At 34.8% G+C, this 20,105-nt stretch overlaps 2 protein-coding genes across 3 annotated transcripts in view; both read left to right on the plus strand.

Moving 5' to 3' along the window:
* LOC134651698 (uncharacterized) overlaps nucleotides 1-20,105 on the plus strand; it is a 409,485-nt gene that overhangs the window by 158,555 nt on the left and 230,825 nt on the right. The gene's annotated exons all lie outside the window — the stretch shown is intronic.
* The window catches only part of LOC134651364 (octopamine receptor), a 45,754-nt gene continuing 25,966 nt past the window's right edge, over nucleotides 318-20,105 (plus strand). For both annotated transcript variants that reach the window (XM_063506446.1, XM_063506445.1), the window contains exon 1: nucleotides 318-371. The gene's annotated coding sequence lies outside the window, so the exon portion shown is untranslated. The remainder of the gene's footprint in view (nucleotides 372-20,105) is intronic.

Consider the following 20,105-nt stretch of genomic DNA (forward strand, 5'->3'; position numbering starts at 1 on the left):
CTAGTTTTAGTGAAATATCACCTGCTGTCATTAAAATTAGTCGAATTGAGCCCCAGATCAGCACTTAGATCAAAAATTGTCATTAGGTACACAGGCACGCGCGTGGCGTAGTCGGTACGTAGCGTCAGTTCGTAGCCGGCGTCTACGCGAGGCGGTCGTAGAGGGTCTACGAAACTGAGAGAGTAAAAGTTCGTAGCTCGAAATTGTTTAAATCTGGTGTAATATATATAATATACTGAGACTGGTGATGTAAGTCGTTTAATAATGTTATTAAAGTTAGTTAAAACTTATAAGTGTCTTACCTAATGGTGTAAGATAAAGTTTGGAGTTAGAAACTTTTGAATTTGAAGACTTCAGGGAGAAGTTTTGAGGTGAGCCTATATAATATTATTAATGTATTGTTGGAATTTTAATTTTTATTTTATAATATTAAATATTTATATCTTTATTTCACTTGGTTCTTGGGTTTTACAATGTGAGTATATTATATATTATTATTATTTTATATTATTGTTTTGTTATTAAACAACTTTTATGACGTAATTATTTATTTGCACAAACACTGATATTTAAACAATCTAAAAAATGTTAATGGGGGAAAATAGTATATATTTAATATATATTTTACAATATATTTAGGTATTTATTATGGTAGTTGTTATATATTTTAATTTACACAGTAAAAATTGATTTTAAATATTCAGTATTTACTTATGTGATACTGGTGTGCCACGGTAATGGCTTCTATCTCTGTTTTGTTGTTATTAATTATTATTCTTATTTATGGATTTCTTATTAATCTATCTCAGACATAGATATCTTTTAGACATCGCCAAGATACGATAACGATATGTTTAAGATCTAACCTGTCAAATTTGACATTTCCGCGATTCTGGAGATACTCTTGAACGATTTCCACAAGATATTACTTAGAGATCTAATTCACATCTAATAGATATCTAACACGATCTATCGTAAAAGTGACATTGGTTGCCGGAATTGCGCTGCAAAAGAGAACTAGTTGAAATCTAAACTATAACGTATCTAGAATGGATCTAGTACGTGTCGTCTCTTGTGAATATCTTGAAGTTCGAATACGGCAGTCAATCTCAATTCTTTAGATGACAATCGAATTGTGACCGCAGTAACGTTACCTACTGTTGCAGCAGTACTGCTGAAGCGTTGCAGCAGTGCTGCTGAAGCGTTGCAGCACTGCTGCTGAAGCGTTGCAGCAGCGGTAAACGGGCAATGCAAGCAGTAACGCTACTGCAATCGCCACCGGAATATCACCTTTTTTCGAAATGTATAACTTGGGTGGGTTGACGTGCAAAACATATTTAATAACAATACATTATTTGTAATAGCTTGCGGAAAAAAAGGAATATATTTCGGAAAAATTCGCGGCCATTTTTGTAAAAAAATGGTGGATGGCGTTTATAGCATCAGGTATCTGATATTTGAGAGGCTATTTAGAGAGAGTTTTGTGTTGTTTTTTGTTAAAAAATTATATTGCTAACTATGATAATAATTTAAACTAAATAATTAAGACTTAATCATGTACAGTACGGTTACCATCAGTTTGTCACTGACATAAACGCCGTCGAGAACGTAATTTACTTCATATACATCTCGCTCGCACTTGCATATTAGTGCAAACGGGATGTATAGAAAGTAAATTACGTTCTCGACGGCGTTTATGTCAGTGACAATTTGACAAACTGATGGTAACCGTACTGTAGTAGCTACGTCTTGAACGTGACGTTAAATACGTTCTTGGTCGCAAGATTATGCCGAGAATTCATTTAATTTTACTCTAGGGTTTTCACCCAATTTGAAATTCGCGAGAACCGATGGTTTAATGATCGAGATTTTTTACATATATTATACTCGTACCTACGTTTGCTAAAACATGCGAAAATTGTCTTATTAAAATAATTTTTTAACCGAAACTTATCTTAAGCAGTGATTAGAGAGAAGAACAGAGAGACAAGTAGGCAGAGTTGCTTTCACATTTATAATACACAATTAATGTTGTTAATGAATAAATAATGAATGAATGAATGAACGATCACGCTGATGCGGAGTCCCCATGCGGTGCTAGTGTGTTAACCTCCTAATATGTTTTAAGACAGTTAAACATTTCCTACACCTCATGATGAAACTGAAAGCCAAAGTTTCCCAACTTGCCTTTGAAGTATTGTGGAGTGCCACGCCTATACATAGACTGCTAAAATCATAACCACCATAGCCCTGGGTGGCGCGATCTTTGCACTGCTCAAGGTGAAGCCATTAGTTTCAAGTGCTGCGCTAAGGCAGGCATACTATGCATACTTCCACTCGCTTATGGTATACGGCGTGATCTTGTGGGGTAACTCGACCGACGCGGACAGAGTGTTGCTCATGCAAAAAAGGGCGCTGAGAACTATACTCGGTCTAAAACAGAGACAGTCCTGTAAAGCGTTGTTTGCTGAACATCAGATTATGACCCACTATTCGCAGTACATCTTCAAGGTCATTATGTTCACGCGTACAAACCTGTCTCAATTTAAGCGAGTGGAAGTTGTGGGCAAATGCCTCCGGAGCACGGGAAAACTTCGGACTGTTCCGCGCCGCACAGTATTGCATGCAAGAAACCCACGTGTATTGGTCCCACTTTCTACGAGCACCTACCAAATGACATAAAAAATGAGGCAAGTGATATGACGTTCAGACGCAAACTAAAACCCTTTTTACTAAAGAAATCCCTATACTCAGTAAAGGAATATCTCTCAAACTAAACTGACATTGACCAATTACATTTACCTAATGTAAATTGTTATTTTGTTATTTATTTATATTTTTAAGTTGTTTTATTACAATTATTATTCTTATTTTTCAGTTGACATGTATATTTTCTTTTTTTTGTATGTAACTTGACATTGTTTAAAATTTTCAAATTATTTATTGATTGGTACTCTGTAGTACCATATTACACTTGTTTTTATTTTTCATTATATTATAAATTTTGACATTGTATTGCTATTTGAATATTTTGTGATAGATTTATATGTATGTATTGTATATAACTACTCCTAGACTATAATATGATATAAATTCTAATATAATTATTTGTTTTGTATCTAACGATCGCTATACCATCGCTATACGATAAGTAATTGCTTCTGTATTCTTTACATTAACTATGAACATTGTATTGAGAGATAAATAAACTAAACTAAACAATTGTTGCCAACGCGTGTTAAAGTGATGTTTTAATTCCATCTGTCCTACTTTGTTTTCCACGCTCTTCACCAAATTACCTGCACGTTCATGGTTACCGGTTGCGATTGAAAACTGCGAACAACAAACTTTCGGCGCCAACAATGCAACTTTCATAATTAGTTGTTCGAAGTCTATATTAAGCGTGAGATGTAGCCAACTAAATTTCGGTAATTTGCGGTTTGAGTGGAACAGTTCTGTATAACTAACATTAATCACCTTAACGTTTTTCCAGGCACGTGTAGGTATGTCGGTATACCTCGCGTATTTCAATAAAAAGGCACGTCAAGTATGTTTACCATTTTTCTAATGCTAAAAAACCGAGGTATATTAGGTACATACTTGTGCTTTTTCAATTACAGATGTCCTTAATTTTATATAAAAAATACCCCAGTAGGATCCAACCTCTCGCATATTTTGCTTTCATTAAAAAGTAAAACTTTCGTTACTACAGATTTTCGCTTTGAAAAATATAAGGTTATGAAAAGTAATCTAATTAAGTAGGCAATGCTGCCAGCATTTATCTACGGCACCATGCCGCAGGGGGATATTTAATAGTATTTTATTTTAAGATTGGTATAATTTATTTTTAGATTAAGCTAGTTTTTAAGTTTATAAAATAGAGAGTACAAACACACGAGGTATAATCCAATGGAATAAGATCACTGCCCGAGTATTTTTCATAATTCACAAAATATTTTGCGATATTCGGTTGTTAAATAAGACGGGAAAGTGCACGGTGCGCCCTAGGGATCAAGTAGCTTCATGAAACGGAACAGAGTTAGCTACAAAAGAGTGTTCTGAGTTGGCTGGCCAAGATAATGGGCCCGATTCGGATTTTGAAATAGACATCTGTTAGATATCTTTTAGACATCGCCAAGATACGATAACGATATGTTTAAGATCTAACCTGTCAAATTTGACATTTGCGCGATTCAGGAGACACTCTTGAACGATTTGCACAAGATATGGCTTAGAGATCAAATTCACATCTAAAAGATATCTAACTCTATCTAACGTAAAAGTGACATTGGTTGCCCGAATTGCGCTGCAAAAGAGAACTAGTTGAAATCTAAACTATAACGTCTCTAAAATGGATCTAGTACGTGTCGTCTCTTGTGAATATCTTGAAGTTCGAATACGGCAGAAAGTGCCCGTAAATTGAAGGTGAAAATAAATAAAAAATGTTGAACAGAAATCCCCATGGTTAATTTACGATATGCCTTAATATGAATATAGATTCCCATTTAATTACCTATTCAAGTGAGGCATGTAAACTTTGGACACTTTTGGCACTCAGCCATGACAGAAATAAAGTCTGGCATTAAAGCTTATGATGAAACTGCCATCAATTTACTCACAATGAAGATGAGCACAAGTATAAAAAAAATATATAAAAATAGAGAAATATAAAAATATGGAAGGTAAATCGAATGTACCTATTTATATGTGCGTGACTTAGCTTCATAATATAAAAATCGGTTGTCATTTACCATTAAATACTTAGATTTTTTATAATTACATATATCTACAGAATAGTAAAATCATAATCAAGGTCAAAAATAAATGAAGGGACAAAGGAACAAAAATATGTGAGACAGGACTTAATAATCTGGTGCGTAATGGCATAATAATTATCGTCAGGTGACAAGCAAAAGTCACTAAGTACCACCACAAGTTCATAGCCATAGTGAACCATATTAGTACGAAAAGAAGGTTGATTTTTGTTTAAATATTTTATAGTAATTAGTGACTTTTGCTTATCACCTGACGTTATGTCATACCAAAGTATAATTACTATACTTTGATTGTGTCCCTTTCGACAACGTATGGTTGTTTATCTATATAACACCTTAAGAGCCAACAGGAGTGGTCATTTCTCCATACAAACGTACTCGACTGTTTCCTCCGTGGGTTTTGAAGCTAGAGCAATGATTTTTTTCAACACAGATTAATATTGTCAATATCTGTGTCAAACCGTTTTGCTTTTTTTGATATTTTTGTTTTTTAAGGCGCTAGAGCCCTTCAAAAATGGTCAAAATGGCTTAATTGACTATGCCGCAATGAGAGGCGTGGTATTCAAAACTGATATCAATTAGCCAAAAAAGCAAAACGGTCCGACACAGATAATTTTATAATCATTTAGATTTCCAAATTTGGTTAAGATTGGCAAAGTTTTGGAGGAGGAAACAGTCGAGTACGGAACCTCGATTTTTGAGAATTTTACGCAGGATTTTTCGCCTTGTCCTTATCGCACTAGTTTTCGGAGCCGCTTCCGTTAGCGAGACGGGTATTTTTACCTAAAATATTTAAATCTCAGCTCCTGTTTCGTCTTAACAGTAACTTACAGAGTATCAAATGAAATAATACTTATTAATTTTGTAGATCAAGAAATAAAACCACAAGATTATTTACTCGACGAACTATAACCACAGATCACACACATCACCAAAACCGAGCATTGAGAAAACCAATGAAATAGCAACGCGAGCGGTCGTAAATATTCTATGAAACACGCTGTCAAGGCAAGGTCAATTATTATCACCAATAACGTGACCCAAACCGTGACTGGAATCAGTATTTCGCTTTTTATATCGCAACTCGTAAATATTCTCTCGTTCTATGCCCTGTTTATCAAAAGCTTGTAACTTGTAATACTAGTGGAAGTCCCTTTTTGACAGCTTTTGTTAGAAAGGGACTTCCACTTGTATTACAAGTTACAAGCTTTTGATAAACAGGGCACTACTGCCGTATTGGAACTTCAAGATATTCACAAGAGACGACACGTACGAGATCCATTCTAGATACGTTATAGTTTAGATTTCAACTAGTTCTCTTTTGCAGCGCAATTCGGGCAACCAATGTCACTTTTACGATAGATCATGTTAGATATCTATTAGATGTAAATTAGATCTCTAAGTAATATCTTGTGGAAATCGTCCAAGAGTATCTCCAGAATCGCGGAAATGTCAAATTTGACAGGTTAGATCTTAAAATATCGTTATCGTATCTTGGCGATGTCTAAAAGATATCTAATAGATGTCTATTACAAAATCCGAATCGGGCCCCTAGTCGCGATAATAAGAACCCTCGATAAACATCGCGGCAGCACTTTCCGACCAACTTGATTGTTCTTCTCATTACCTAATTGGGTCCCACTTGGTTTCCTAGCGGTTCATTTGTTTTCCTAATTTACTGCAGACCAAGCATTAGCACTATACTTGGATACAAGAAACCATGATAGAAAAAGCTTTATCAGCTGCAATGGCTTAAGTATTTATTATAATACCTACAATAAATTTAAATCTGTAGTGAACTTTTACTTAGTTTAAATATTTTCGTATATAATAATGTATTAATTCAATAGGTATCAAGTTTAAAATTATACACATTGCTCATAGTTAATAAATATCATTTTTATTCGAATTTATAGGTGAATTTTTATAATTAATACTGTTATTTCTCCTTTATAAATATAATTATTCGTATATATTTACAGTACTTATATTATAAGTTATCCGGGGCACGCTCAGTGACCGCGCTAAATAGAGTAAAACAAACAAAATAACGGCCGTTCCCTACTTTCTCGGAAGCATTCAGGGCATTTTCGACCCTTCTACAACTTGTATTTGATATTTAGTTTATAAACTACAACCCATAATACTTAAATAGAAGGATATGGACAAAACAAACGTCTGATCGTAAATAAAAACGCAACAAATACAAAAGCTTTACAGAAACAGATTTAGCGAGAAAATTCTTTCACAAAACTTTCAACTCTCTATTATATCACAAAAGCAAAACCGCAACGCGCACTTTTTGCACGTGAAAATTATATTTTTATTGTTCCTAAGCCCGGACAATGGTGTAATTTTTCGAGTACAATGGCCAAAGGAACTGAAATATATTATCCAAATGGGTTATAAAGGTGCCCATTGTACCTGAAGGTATAATCATAACTTTGGCAGTACCTACTGCGAATAATTTTGTTGCAAATATTTCTGTAATCTCGACACATGATGACGGTTTAAAATATTACCTATCTAGTATTATATTCGTATATTTGTGTGATTACTGAGTATTTGAAGGCTTATTATTTATTTCCTTTACCCATTTTCCTTTACGAAAAGCTACCCCGCTCAATTTGCGTTATTTAATGGATTGGAACCGTTTTCAAAAAATATAAGCATTGGTAATATATAACTTTATTGTGATATCTACTGGCTGGCACCGTCTTAAAAATATATCAGCATCAATTTATTTTTCCTATTCATTCCTTGCTGTTTTTAATACAATATAAATTAATCAGGTACCTACTTTGCCATAAACACAATAATATCTAATCCGTCGCTGTTCCATACCAGTTATTTGTTGAGCGCAAATTGAAGCGGTTTTCGAACGCGGCATGCATCACTCACTGTGTACGCTGGCTTTGACATCAGCTGCAAACACGAGTATCGAGTACTACCAATCCAATTACAATAAATGGCATTGTACCATTGCGTACTTACGTACTATTACTATAAATGCCAAATATACGCCTACGAAGACTTAACGAAGTAAGTCCTCGGGTAACTAATATAATATTCCCTTTGTGTTCTCTTTTAACTAACTAGGTATTTCAAATAACTTCTAAAATATAATACCGGTAGTCAGTCCTGCTAGTTTCGTCGAATCACGGAACATTATACACCACTAATTGAAACTAGATATTCCGTAATTACGTCGGGTGGATTGTACATTATTTCGACTACAAGTACGAGTATTTGAATCGAATATTCGATTCAGTAATGCTCGAGCGAACGGACATTCGATGGGATACATTCCGCGAGCTCGCATTCGAAATTATGAAGTTCATCACCTTATGGAATGCACCTCTTGTTTTCCAATTAGATCTGATCGTATATATTATAATTTTTAGCCACAGGTTTTTTTCCTGTGGGGTTTACCTATCGTTGCACAGTAAATTTTCAGGAGCAGATTATGTAATTATGTGTTCGTCTCATAATTCGGAAAGATTTCTCATCATTCTCCTAAATTATTCGTTAGTACATATTTCGTGATTTTCTTAGTCATTCAATCAATTTATAAACTTTGTAATGGATTGAACGAGTCAGCTGTGATCAGAAAATTGCAGCTCCGTAAAATTTATAAACTTTATTCAGGCTACGCAATCCATTAATTAAGCCGTATGCATGTATATTCTTATAACTCAATTAATAATTTATCTTTATAGCAGGGAAATGTTTTTCAGAAAATTATTCTGATGTATATCGTGTTCCGTTACCTACATATTTTATGATGCTTTTACTTTTTAATTTAAATGTTCGGGTATATCAAGCGATTCAACGAAACTGTATATTAATGTTTTTTATTGCACATCACACATAAAATTAAAGAACAATGGAAACAAAATAAAAACGCAATATAAATGATCTTGCAATTAACTTTTGCCTCCTCATCAAAACAAATGCCAATATAATACGACAAAATCACTTACCCTCAAAAGATTATGTATAAGTATTTAATATCTGGGTGACCGAGCTTTGCTCGGAAACATATAAAAACTCGAAAATGCGCGTTTTCCCAGAGATAAGACCTATTTAGATCGATTTTTCACCCCCGAAAACCCTCATATAGCAAATTTCATCGAAATCGTTAGAGCCGTTTCCGAGAGCCCGTTGCCGCCGTTGCTCGTATAAGATAATACCGCAATTTTAGCTTCGAAGCGACCAATTTATATTAAAAACCCCCTATCTTGGAGCGCTTCCCCATTGTGTAAGCATTTATCTGGGAGATAGGAGGGTTCCGGCCATCCGGGGGAAGACTAATACACAGGAAATTAGCCTTCTTGACCACCGACACAATGAGCCCTGAAAGGTTACAATGTATATTAGATAAAATCTTCTGGCATTAAGTGCAGGGCGATTTTAAGAATGAAGGAAGAAGTAAATACATTTTTTGTTACTAATTGATAAGTATTCATTAACGTCTGTCAAATCTGACAAACGGTTTTAATCGTTAGTCCCTATCAGTCATTTTGACATTTCTGTTTGTTAGAAAGAGACAAAATTTAACAGAGGTATGTAAGAGTTTGTAAGTTTTATGAATGAAGGGGAAGGGTTAGTATTTAGAAATTAAAATGTTACTAAATTGAGACCAAAATAATAATAAAGAAAATAAAAATAAATACATAGTGGTAGAAAAGAGGGAGTAAAAAATGATGTCGAAATATCTCTGAAATGCTTAACTACTAGTAGTACAGAAAAATATAGTGTATCAGTCAATTAACTTGTCATAACGATCCATTTACGTGCCTGCCTAACCCGTAAAACGTAGTTAGTATTTATATTGTCATTATAAGAACTTTTGTTCTTATAATAATATGACGGTCAGCAGTAGAAGGGGCTAAATGATAATTTCTAAAAAGATGAGCACAAAGTTTTATTCACTTTAATAGAAATTGTAGCAATGTGTAGAGGGCGAGAGCAGGATTAAAGGATAGTACTCACAACACGTCCTTTCAATACCTACTCCATTTCAGTTTCAGATTGTAATTCCCTGCCGTATTCGAACTTCAAGATATTCACAAGAGACGACACGTAGGTACTATTTATGTATTGTCCAAATATTTATAAATAAACATGTCCCATTTTATAAATAAATTACAGGGTCAACTGCACATTCTGTTGTATTCTGCTTCGGTTTTGTTTTTATGTTCTGTGTTGTTTTGTGTTTGTTTTAAGTGTCAATGTGTACACTGAAAATCAGCGTCGTAACACAACTCATGTGCTACGACACATGCTGAGTGTTATCCTTTTCTGGAACCCCTCGCAACATTGTTACTTACCTACTAATTTACCTAGATTTAAGCCTATTTTAGTGTTGTTGTGTATGTGTGTTTCGAATAAATTATCATTCATTCATTCATTCATTCATACTAGATCCATTCTAGATATACGTTATAGTTTAGATTTCAACTAGTTCTCTTTTGCAACGCAATTCGGGCTACCAATGTCACTTTTACGATAGATCGTGTTAGATATCTATTAGATGTGAATTAGATCTCTAAGTAATATCTTGTGGAAATCGTTCAAAAGTATCTCCAGAATAGCGGAAATGTCAAATTTGACAGGTTAGATCTTAAACATATCGTTATCGTATCTTGGCGATGTCTAATAGATATCTATTACAAAATCCGAATCGGGCCCTCCCAGTCCCATTCGATCGTGACCGCATCTGAATAATAATGTTTGCTATCGCACTCACCGGTTAACCGACGCTCAAACAAGTTCTGATGAACTCATCCCCACAATACAATACCAAGTTGCGTTCATGACTGCCTAGAGGAAAGACCGTCATTAAGCCGGCCCCTTCACACTTAGAAACGCGTTTATCGCCACTCTCAACTTTTAATTAACTAATGTTACCAGCCTGCTGAACTTTCCAACAATGCCCTTCCTTTTTCCTCAAACAACACTACCGTTAGAATTACGAGGTCCGAATTTCAAATCTGCGATTCTAATTTCGAAATGGCGATCTGATTGTTGGTTGTTTTAAGTCTTTTGTAATTTTCGAAGGCCCTTTACGTTCGTTGGAATTTATTATTTATCTGTAATTTAACCCTTTGTTTTTAATAGTAGATTGAAATTGTACATCTGCGTTCAACAATAGAAATTCCTGTTATCTAAGAGGTTTGGCAATAAATTTGGAGATTTATTAAATGCTGACCCGATGGTTTCCTTTTCATTAGAAAATTTTTAGGCAATTACTTACCAACAGCTAGTAACAAATTTAATAACGGTTGATAAATAATAAATAAGTTATTTTCTAATCATTAAGTACCTATTTGATTAAATACGCATTGCTGTAAGTACTCTCTTAGGTTCTGCTTAGGTTATACTCGTCTTACTCGAGTTTCCGAAAATGACTGGAATCGGATCTTTCAGCTCAGAGGAGAAACTGAAGGTATCATGTAATTAGATAACTTCGAAGAATCATTGTAAGAAGATCTTTTCGTGATGTTTTTCTTCTACAGCAAATATCAAGTAATTGAGTGCTTATTACTTCATTTTTGAAATTGGCACGATTGAACCACTTGGCATGCAAATAATAATTCATACTTAGTAGGTATGTAAATCAGAGCTATAAAATATTGCATACTGTTGATAAACCACGGCAATTACAGCTAGCCAGTAATGGGACAAAGGCTTGTTATCACAGGGGCGGCGTCACAGACACGGCCGGCTGTGCCCGCGCTAACATAGTTTACGGTGCGGGAAGACCGACAATTTTCCACGCTTCGACGACAATAAAATTAGAATGGAACATGTCAGCGTTACGCGCGCTGGAACACTTTGCGGTATATTGTGCGATAAGTGGATAAGGGGTGAAACACATTTTTCTCAAAAATGGACGGCAAAGTCGACGTTGCCGGTTAAAAAATAGGTCGCGAAGTGCGTAGTTTATGGTCATTCAAAAAATTAAAAAGTTAAAAACATTGCAGTCTCGATTTCGGGACTGCAATGTTGCATACAAATTCCATTATTTAACGAGTTCCAAACTTTTTAAAACTTTAAATGGCCATATCAAATGAAGGCATAGGTCCATTAAACAGCCAAACAGATGATCAGCACTTATTATTATAATGTTGGTACCGCGACTATTTAGGTGTCTCAAATACGTTGGCGTATTTTCAGCAGAAAAATACACTTCTTTTTTTTAAAGGCGGCAAGCTAATCTTTTTAATGTTTTTACTTTTTCTGTGAAAATTAGAACGTTGCTTCTGTAAAATATTTCTATTACTTGCACCATTTTTGAGAAAAGCACTATATATGACTCAGCTGGAAAGCTAGTTGCTGGCTTCCGAACCTCGACAATAATGTACTATTAAAATAAGGTCACTTCTTTGGACAACACAATAAAAAATGTTCTCTATCCCGTGCGGTATCATTTGATCCGGTCGTACTTGCAAAAAATCACTAAATAATTTGATTATTTTTAAATGCTACGAATATTATTAAAATAGGCCGATATTGCATTACATTCATTATATTCTTAAATGATAATAGTGGTTCATGATCAAACATAATATGGTTAATTAGTTAATTTCTCAGAACTAATTCACGTAAATAACGGTATGTATACAAACAATATCTGTTTACGTAATGATAATTGGGTATATGCTCTACATACATATATATGAGGTACGCAATAGGTAAATATCCCTGAGACTATGTGAAATTGTTTTAATTTTTTAATGAATCGTATCGTATACTCAAAGTTCACAAATGCTATCATAAATATTAGATACAAGTATAGTTTAGTAGTAAAGGGAAACTAGATAGAAAAACGGAAAATTTGACTTTTGACTTTTATACATTTAACACAGGTCTTTACCTAGCTCAGAAGTCAGGGACTTCAACATACCTTGTAACTTGTTTTTTGTCAATGAAATATATATATATATATATATATATATATGTATATATATTTTTACATGTGATGTTTCATATAATGATAAAATGTAATATTTAATCATATACGAGTAGATACGTTAAGGGTACTTTTGTAAATAAATTCACTTCTCACGTAACAGCCGAGAACCAACATGTGTTTGCATCTCAATTGATGGGTTGTTAGCGTAGAACAAACAGCTCCGCGTCGTGTATCAACTCACCACTTACACTGCAGCACCGTTGCGTTGACTGTGAGCCCGCAGCGCTATCCTGATATAAAAATCTTTTATGGTATATATGCGCTTTTCGGTGCGCGCAAAATGAAAATGGTGCCAAAGTGAACTTGTAGACTAATACATACACACAATCTGTTTAAAAGTAAATCGAAATATGCTTTATTTGTTGCGATATAAAGGATGACTCACGTTAGACCGGGCCGACCGGGCCGTGTCCGGGCTGGAGCTTTAGGCGCTTACTTTTCGTTGACAGATGACAGGTGATCACGTGATTTCCATAGAAAACAAAGCGCCGGAAGCTCCGGCCCGGACACGGCCCGGTCTAATGTGAGTCATCCTTAAAGTGATCCCATTTTATAGTAAGGGCTTTTAATCCTGACAAAAACACCAAAACAAAAGGCAAGGCCGGTTTAAAAACCTCTTAGCATAATAACCCTATTGTCAGCTCAGCGGAGTGAAGGTACTTGTAGATTTTTGTAAGCAACGCGGCGTTTACAAGTAGGAATCACTCTCTGCGGACTACTCTGCATATCTCCACAATGTATAAAGTTAACAACCCTAACATACTTTGGAATTAAATTATAAACCTTATTGTCGTGTAATAAAGTGCATGTTATAACTGGTTATCAAAGTAATAATGTAGGATTATTATGCATAGGTACATAGTAAGGCAAATCTTTGGCTTCATGCTTATATGTTTATTTGACAAACTGTGTTCACTCAAGTAATTAAAATGTGTTTGGTAATTATCAATGTTACGGAGTTGCACTATTTTAGTTAGAAAAAATATCAAAAATGGTTAGAATGCGTATGTACCGCTCTAAATTACATTCCTATTTGCGATCTCTTCAAACTGATATTGCTATTAAATTGGTATTTACCTATTGTATATTATGTTAATTAGGAACCGTCCTAATAAATTAACAATAGCTTAAAGCAATAAACAATCATACAACTATTAGACCATTTGGGCCAAAATATTACAAATTTTTTATAGGTATATTTTTTTTTTAATCGTATGGCATATTGTCAGTCGTTTATAGGCTTATGGTATATTATTGTGGGGTAAATATCATGTCTACAGTAAAAGATACAAGCGCCTCAGGAACACACCAGAATCTCAGTCATTTGTTAAGCTTATGTTTATTTATTATGATCCTTCAGATTATCGATATGGTAAAGCGCATTTGTGATAAGCACACAAGCAGAGAGGCCAATACAAACGTACATTTGATGTCAAAATGATATCGAAATGATGTCAGTTTGTTATCATTCGCTCGTTCTTGTTTGTAGGTGCATGTATTGGCGCGAGTAAGACGCACGGGAGAATGATGACAAAATGACATCATTTTGAATCAAAATGTAAGTTCGACTTGGTCTCCGGGTTTACAAAGACGTCTTATATCGAACAAAAACCGCAATACGGAATCCGTATGACGTATCAGATTAATGATCTAGCGATACGATTGATGGCCACGGGAAAAACCGAAATCTAATGGCAAGTATCACTTAACTATTTCTCGTATAACTTACTATCAGAAGAGGGGATTTATTTTTCTTTTTGGTTGGAGGAAGTTTGAAGGAGATTGAAATATAAATGTTGTTGATTTTTTTACTTTGAGGATGAATAAATATTAAACAAAAATGGAAAATCTAGCTGCTTAGATAATTAAATTCGACGAAAGCATTGCTTCTACCTGAATGAGTAGGTATAATAATGAATTTCGTGGAATATGTATGTATATGAAAATAATTATGTTTAAAATATGGTTTTAAAATACTAAAAGGACTGGCATCACTGTAAGAAATAAATTAGAAGGCAAGCTTAAAAACATGCCTCTTTTACTCTGTTCTAAAGACGCCCGTGTTACTTAGCGGTACGACACAAGCGTGTACATTACTTTAAAGGGCGCCATTTGCGTAATGCTCTTTCATCTAAAGCAATGTGTGTTGTTTTATTTAAAAGCTCACGTTATTATCTTGTTTATCTTAATTTAAATTACATGACTCATCTCAGTATGTCGACTTTTACTTCGAAAATGCCAATTTTAATAAAAAATTATGTTGTCATTTATAAATTATTTAAGATTATATCTTTTTTTTATCAGTAAAGTCCCTAAATTGGTTCCACTAAGTGCAAAAGGTAGGCCACCAGCACATGTGCTTTATATTGCTCCTATTTTTAGTACTTTTTGCGCTCTTAATAGCAGACCTACATGACATCCTAGGATACTGCCCTTGAAGTCTATTCAGATATTAATATCAATTTGTAATGGATATAATTTGTCAGCTCCGTGTTGCAGAAATGTTATTTTACAAACTTTTATTTAACTTGCAATGTACTTATGTAAGGCCCACTTGCACCATCCCACTAACCCGGGGTTATGCGGTTAAACCGTTTACTCAGTGTCAAATTGTACTGGTAACCATGGTAACTCCAGGTTTAACTGGTTAATCCCGGGTTAGTGGAATGGTGCAAGTGGGCCTAAGTAACTATGTCAATATGTAACTATGTTTGTACGGGGCAAATCTTACAAGCTAAATTTGACCCACTTCCCAACTTCCAATGAAGCTGAAATTTTGCATCAATTTGTAAGTCGGATGACAATGCAATATTATGGTACCATCGAGCTGATCTGATGATGGAGACGGGAGGTGGCCATAGGAACTCAGTAATAAAATAAAACAACGTAATTGTGATTAGAGTTGTTAAAATTGTCTCGTTGAGTATTAGTTGACTGTGGAGAAAAAGTACAGTCAATGATAATAACTAGTATCAAAATAATTGAATTTTGACAAAAAACTTATCATGGCTCCGTACCTGAAGGGTATCCTATAATTCTTCGTTGACGTGCAGTTCGTCTTTATCAGCAATCAGCATAATAAATCACCCATGAAAAGAAATAACTTGAAATGTATAAGAACTAAGTATGTATGTTTGTACGGGTCAAATCATGCAAGTTAAATTTGACCCACTTTCCGGTTTCCGATGAATAGAAGGTGACAATATTGGACAACATATTATTATGACATGAAGCTGATCTGATGATGAAGCTGTGTTTAAGCACTGGAAGCCCATGATTTTTCTGTGTTTACGCACTGACAGCCTGGACGCTTCGGGCCTTCGGCCCTACGCGGAGCTCGGCCTTGGGCCTTCGCATTAAGACACTTATACTATTGTTCTGTGTTTAAGCACTGACAGCCTGGACACTTCGGGCCTTCGGCCCTACGCGGACCTCGGCATTCGGTCTTCGCATTTAGACACTTATACTATTGTTTTGTGATTAAGCACTGACATCCTGGACGCTTTGTGCCTTCGGCCCTACGCGGAGCTTGGCCTTTGGCCTTCGCTTTTAGACTCTTATACTATTATTTTGTGATTAAGCACTGACATCCTGGACGCTTCGGGCTTTCGGCCTTCGCATTTAATCACCCAATACACAAATATTTACCCTACTTAAGGCCACTTATGCTTGACGAGCAGCGAAGAGCTTCGAGCCTAAGAATACAAAGACTTACTCGTAATGCAGTTGCCTCCTGTTCGACGAAATCAAGTCTTTGATCAACCCTCTAGATATGTCCCTACAGATTTCAGAACAGCTTAGTAACGGAGATGAACAGACAGAAACCTGTCCAGCGAGAACTAAAAAGTAAAAAATAAATTAAAAGTAAAAAAGCTTTTATTTAAATGCGCTAACAAGAATAAAATAAATTTTTCCTTTAAAATTTTTTACTATCAAGTTTTAACGTCATTACACAATTTATATGATATAAAAGCTTGTCGCGAGATTAACCTTTGTACATAAACAAGTAAAATAAATAACTTAATCTGATAGATATTTTAAAAAAAATTCATACTATAGAAATACGAGTAATTAAGTTTTTACTATCAAGTTTTAACGTCATTACACAATCTATATGATATAAAAGCTTGTCGCGAGATTAACCTTTGTACATAAACAAGTAAAATAAATAACTTAATCTGATGGATATAAATTTAAAAAAAATTCATACTATAGAAATACGAGTAATTAAATCTCGCGACAAGCTTTTATATCTTATAAATTGTGTAATGACGTTAAAACTTGATAGTAAAAATTTTTAAAGGAAAAATTTATTTTATTCTTTTTAGCGCATTTAAACACAGGGAATCCTAGTTCAGGCATTTGTAAATCACTTGTCTTTATAAATTCTTAGTCTTTAATAGCAACCACAGTACTATACTTTTCTCAATAAATTATTTGTATTTGTATTTATTTTGTATAAATAAAAGCTTGTTTTTAAATAAGTTTTTTTACTTTTAATTTTTTTTTTTTGATAACTGACACATCATGTCATGTCTATTATTGTGTCGCTTAACTTCAAACTCGGGTAAATCCATTCGACTCTCTCAGCAAGCAGATTTATCCTATTACCTTTCCTTAATACCAAAATCGCATACTGACAGATGGATTTACCTGAAATTGAAGTTAAGCGACTCATATTACTAATTGATAACAAGAAATTACTGTCTGAATAGACCTCCTGGTCACATTTCCAGTTCAGCTAAATGAAATGAGTTCCTAAGGTTTCTGTAAAAACTTTTCTTCGACAACAATCCCAAAACACAACAACATTGTTTGCCTCGACTTTTTTTTTTTTTCATTTACAGAGCTTCTATACAGAATTACTTATTTTAAAAACACCAATTTGTTTTGAAGGTCATTGTAATTATTTAAATCTAAAGTATTGTTAGTATTGTTCCCTTTCTAATAGTTCCTAGTTCGTCACATTTCAACACGCATAACATTATTCAATATTGCTTTTTATCCTTTTCCCGAATACCTTTTATCAAAAATTGACGAGCAAATGGAACGACCTTCTGTTTTATTTATTAGGTATTCTAGGTATAGGTATTCTGTTTTATTTATTATTTATTAGGTATTTTATTTATTTAGTAGTTGTAAAACTACGGTATGTGTCAATGCTGCAAAGTGTGAAATGTTCAATGTCAAGACATAAATTATTGTTTCACAGTAGAGAGGTTCCACCCATTTCAAACTTCCAATGCCCGCGGGTAATGGCTCCTCTACACGATGGGCCAGCGCCGGCCACACCAAGGGGCGCATTTATGCGTTGGAGGGAGCAAGTGATATTGCTATCTCATTCTACCGCATGGCTGCGTCCCTTGGAGTGGCCGGCGCTGGCCCATCGTGTAGAGGAGCCATAATGAAATCAATTCCTGGTTTTATAGGGGATCCATGCTCCATCACACGCCGTTGGACAGTCTATTAAGATATGCCCTCGGTTCCGTCTCGAGCCTTCCAGCCCGATTGTTTCCCTACACTCTATTATGATAGCAGTGACGAGACGAGAGGGCAATCTCCGGGTTTGTTTTGTGTGAAAACAAATGCATTATTGAGTAGAAAGAAGACCGAAAAGATGTAAAACGTACCAACAGTATTTTAAAATAAATACCAAATTATCAATTTTCATAAAGCTACATCTATATACAAGGTGAGTTTTGCATGAGCACGGATTACTCGGAGATTTCATTGTCAAAAGCTCCTATTCTTTTAGCTCCTATTATAACTTTACCATGTGCTTATGTATGATTGTTTAGTTCAAATTTAGTTTAAACTTAAATTCAGCATACCTAGTTTATACGTGCATACCTAGTAAATGCGCGTACATAGGTATAATAAATATATATATTTATATATATAAATAATGCTCGGTTAAATATATAAGATAAGATACAAAATAATGCTAAAAATAGCTTTTGACAGGATGCAATTATCTACACACATCAGAAACGTAAATTGGTTTGCGTTTGTGTGCGTCCGCCTCATTGGAGCTGATTTATTTTCGATTACGCGGTCCAAATGAGATGTCAATCCTATGTTCTATTTTAACGTCTATTGCTAGGAGGCTTAACAATTCTAACATGTGAGGAGTCTGTTCTGTTCATCCCTAAAATTATCGTTCCCATAACGTCATGAACGCTTTTAAGAATCACGGCTAATGGTGTATAATAAGCGAATTTCATGCTTTGAAAAAAAAAATTGCTAGAAAGGTACATCGTATCTAACGACCTTCACATAACACCACTAATAGGTAAGCGAGATACCTAATGTTATTACTCGAAGTCGCACGCACCGATAAGCGCGATAGATCATACCATATCATGTGTTCATGATATAGGAGGTGAACAGGTAGACGAACCGCCTGATGGTATATAATTACCGCCGTCTGTAATGTACTGTATTTACCTCAGTAAATCATACGATATAGTGTATTTTCAACGGTTCGCCGACACAAACATCACTCGGTGCGACCGGCTCTGCTCGCAGTCTGATATCGACTGACTCTAACTGTCAGTGACGTCACCATGACGTAAATTTAAGCGCTCGAGACGTCTATACACTACACCGTCCATGGACAGCCGTAAACCAGAGGGGTTGTGCGTTACCGGCATTTAAGATGGGACTACGCTCTTTTCTTGATGGTACAATATTAAAACCTTAACAGATTGTAAGATCAGAATAACGCTCACGATGTTTTCCTTCAAACACGGTCTGGTCGCTTTTGATTACATTGGAGTTTAGTTCCGTTTTTAATTTAAAACGTAAGATCGATAAGTAATTTCAGGTAGGCTTGTTTACTTGTTTTAGTCGAGGGCTAAATCGCCAGATCTGCTATTGAGTCACGTAACTGTTAAACAAAATGATTTATACCTAGGAATCATTGTGAGATATTATAGTTCGTTTTTTTTAGCATTAGAAAGAAGGTAAGCGATCTTGACATGTCTTTTAAATGAAAAACGCTTTTTAAAAATCAGTAACTTATACTTATGAAAGCAGAAGAATATAAATGTAATGACGTCACTATTAAGCTTTAGCTTCAGACTCGCTCTGCTATTATATTCGTGAAAGATCAGTTTCTAAAACTTAGGTTTGATCAATATTAAGCAGGTTAACCTATTTTTTAAAGCACTTAGCAAAAAATAGTTTCACTGCATAAAAACAGCAGGAACTAGATAATTAAGGCATTTCAGAAATACGCGTTTTAACTAAAAGCCGGTTTTTTATTTGATAGAGGATTCAGGGCCTTTAGGATGACTCACGTCTCACGCTATAGTTCGTTTTTTTAGCATTAGAAAGAACTTCAAAGA

This window comes from Cydia amplana, chromosome 10 (assembly GCF_948474715.1).
Source record: "Cydia amplana chromosome 10, ilCydAmpl1.1, whole genome shotgun sequence".
NCBI lineage: Eukaryota > Metazoa > Arthropoda > Insecta > Lepidoptera > Tortricidae > Cydia > Cydia amplana.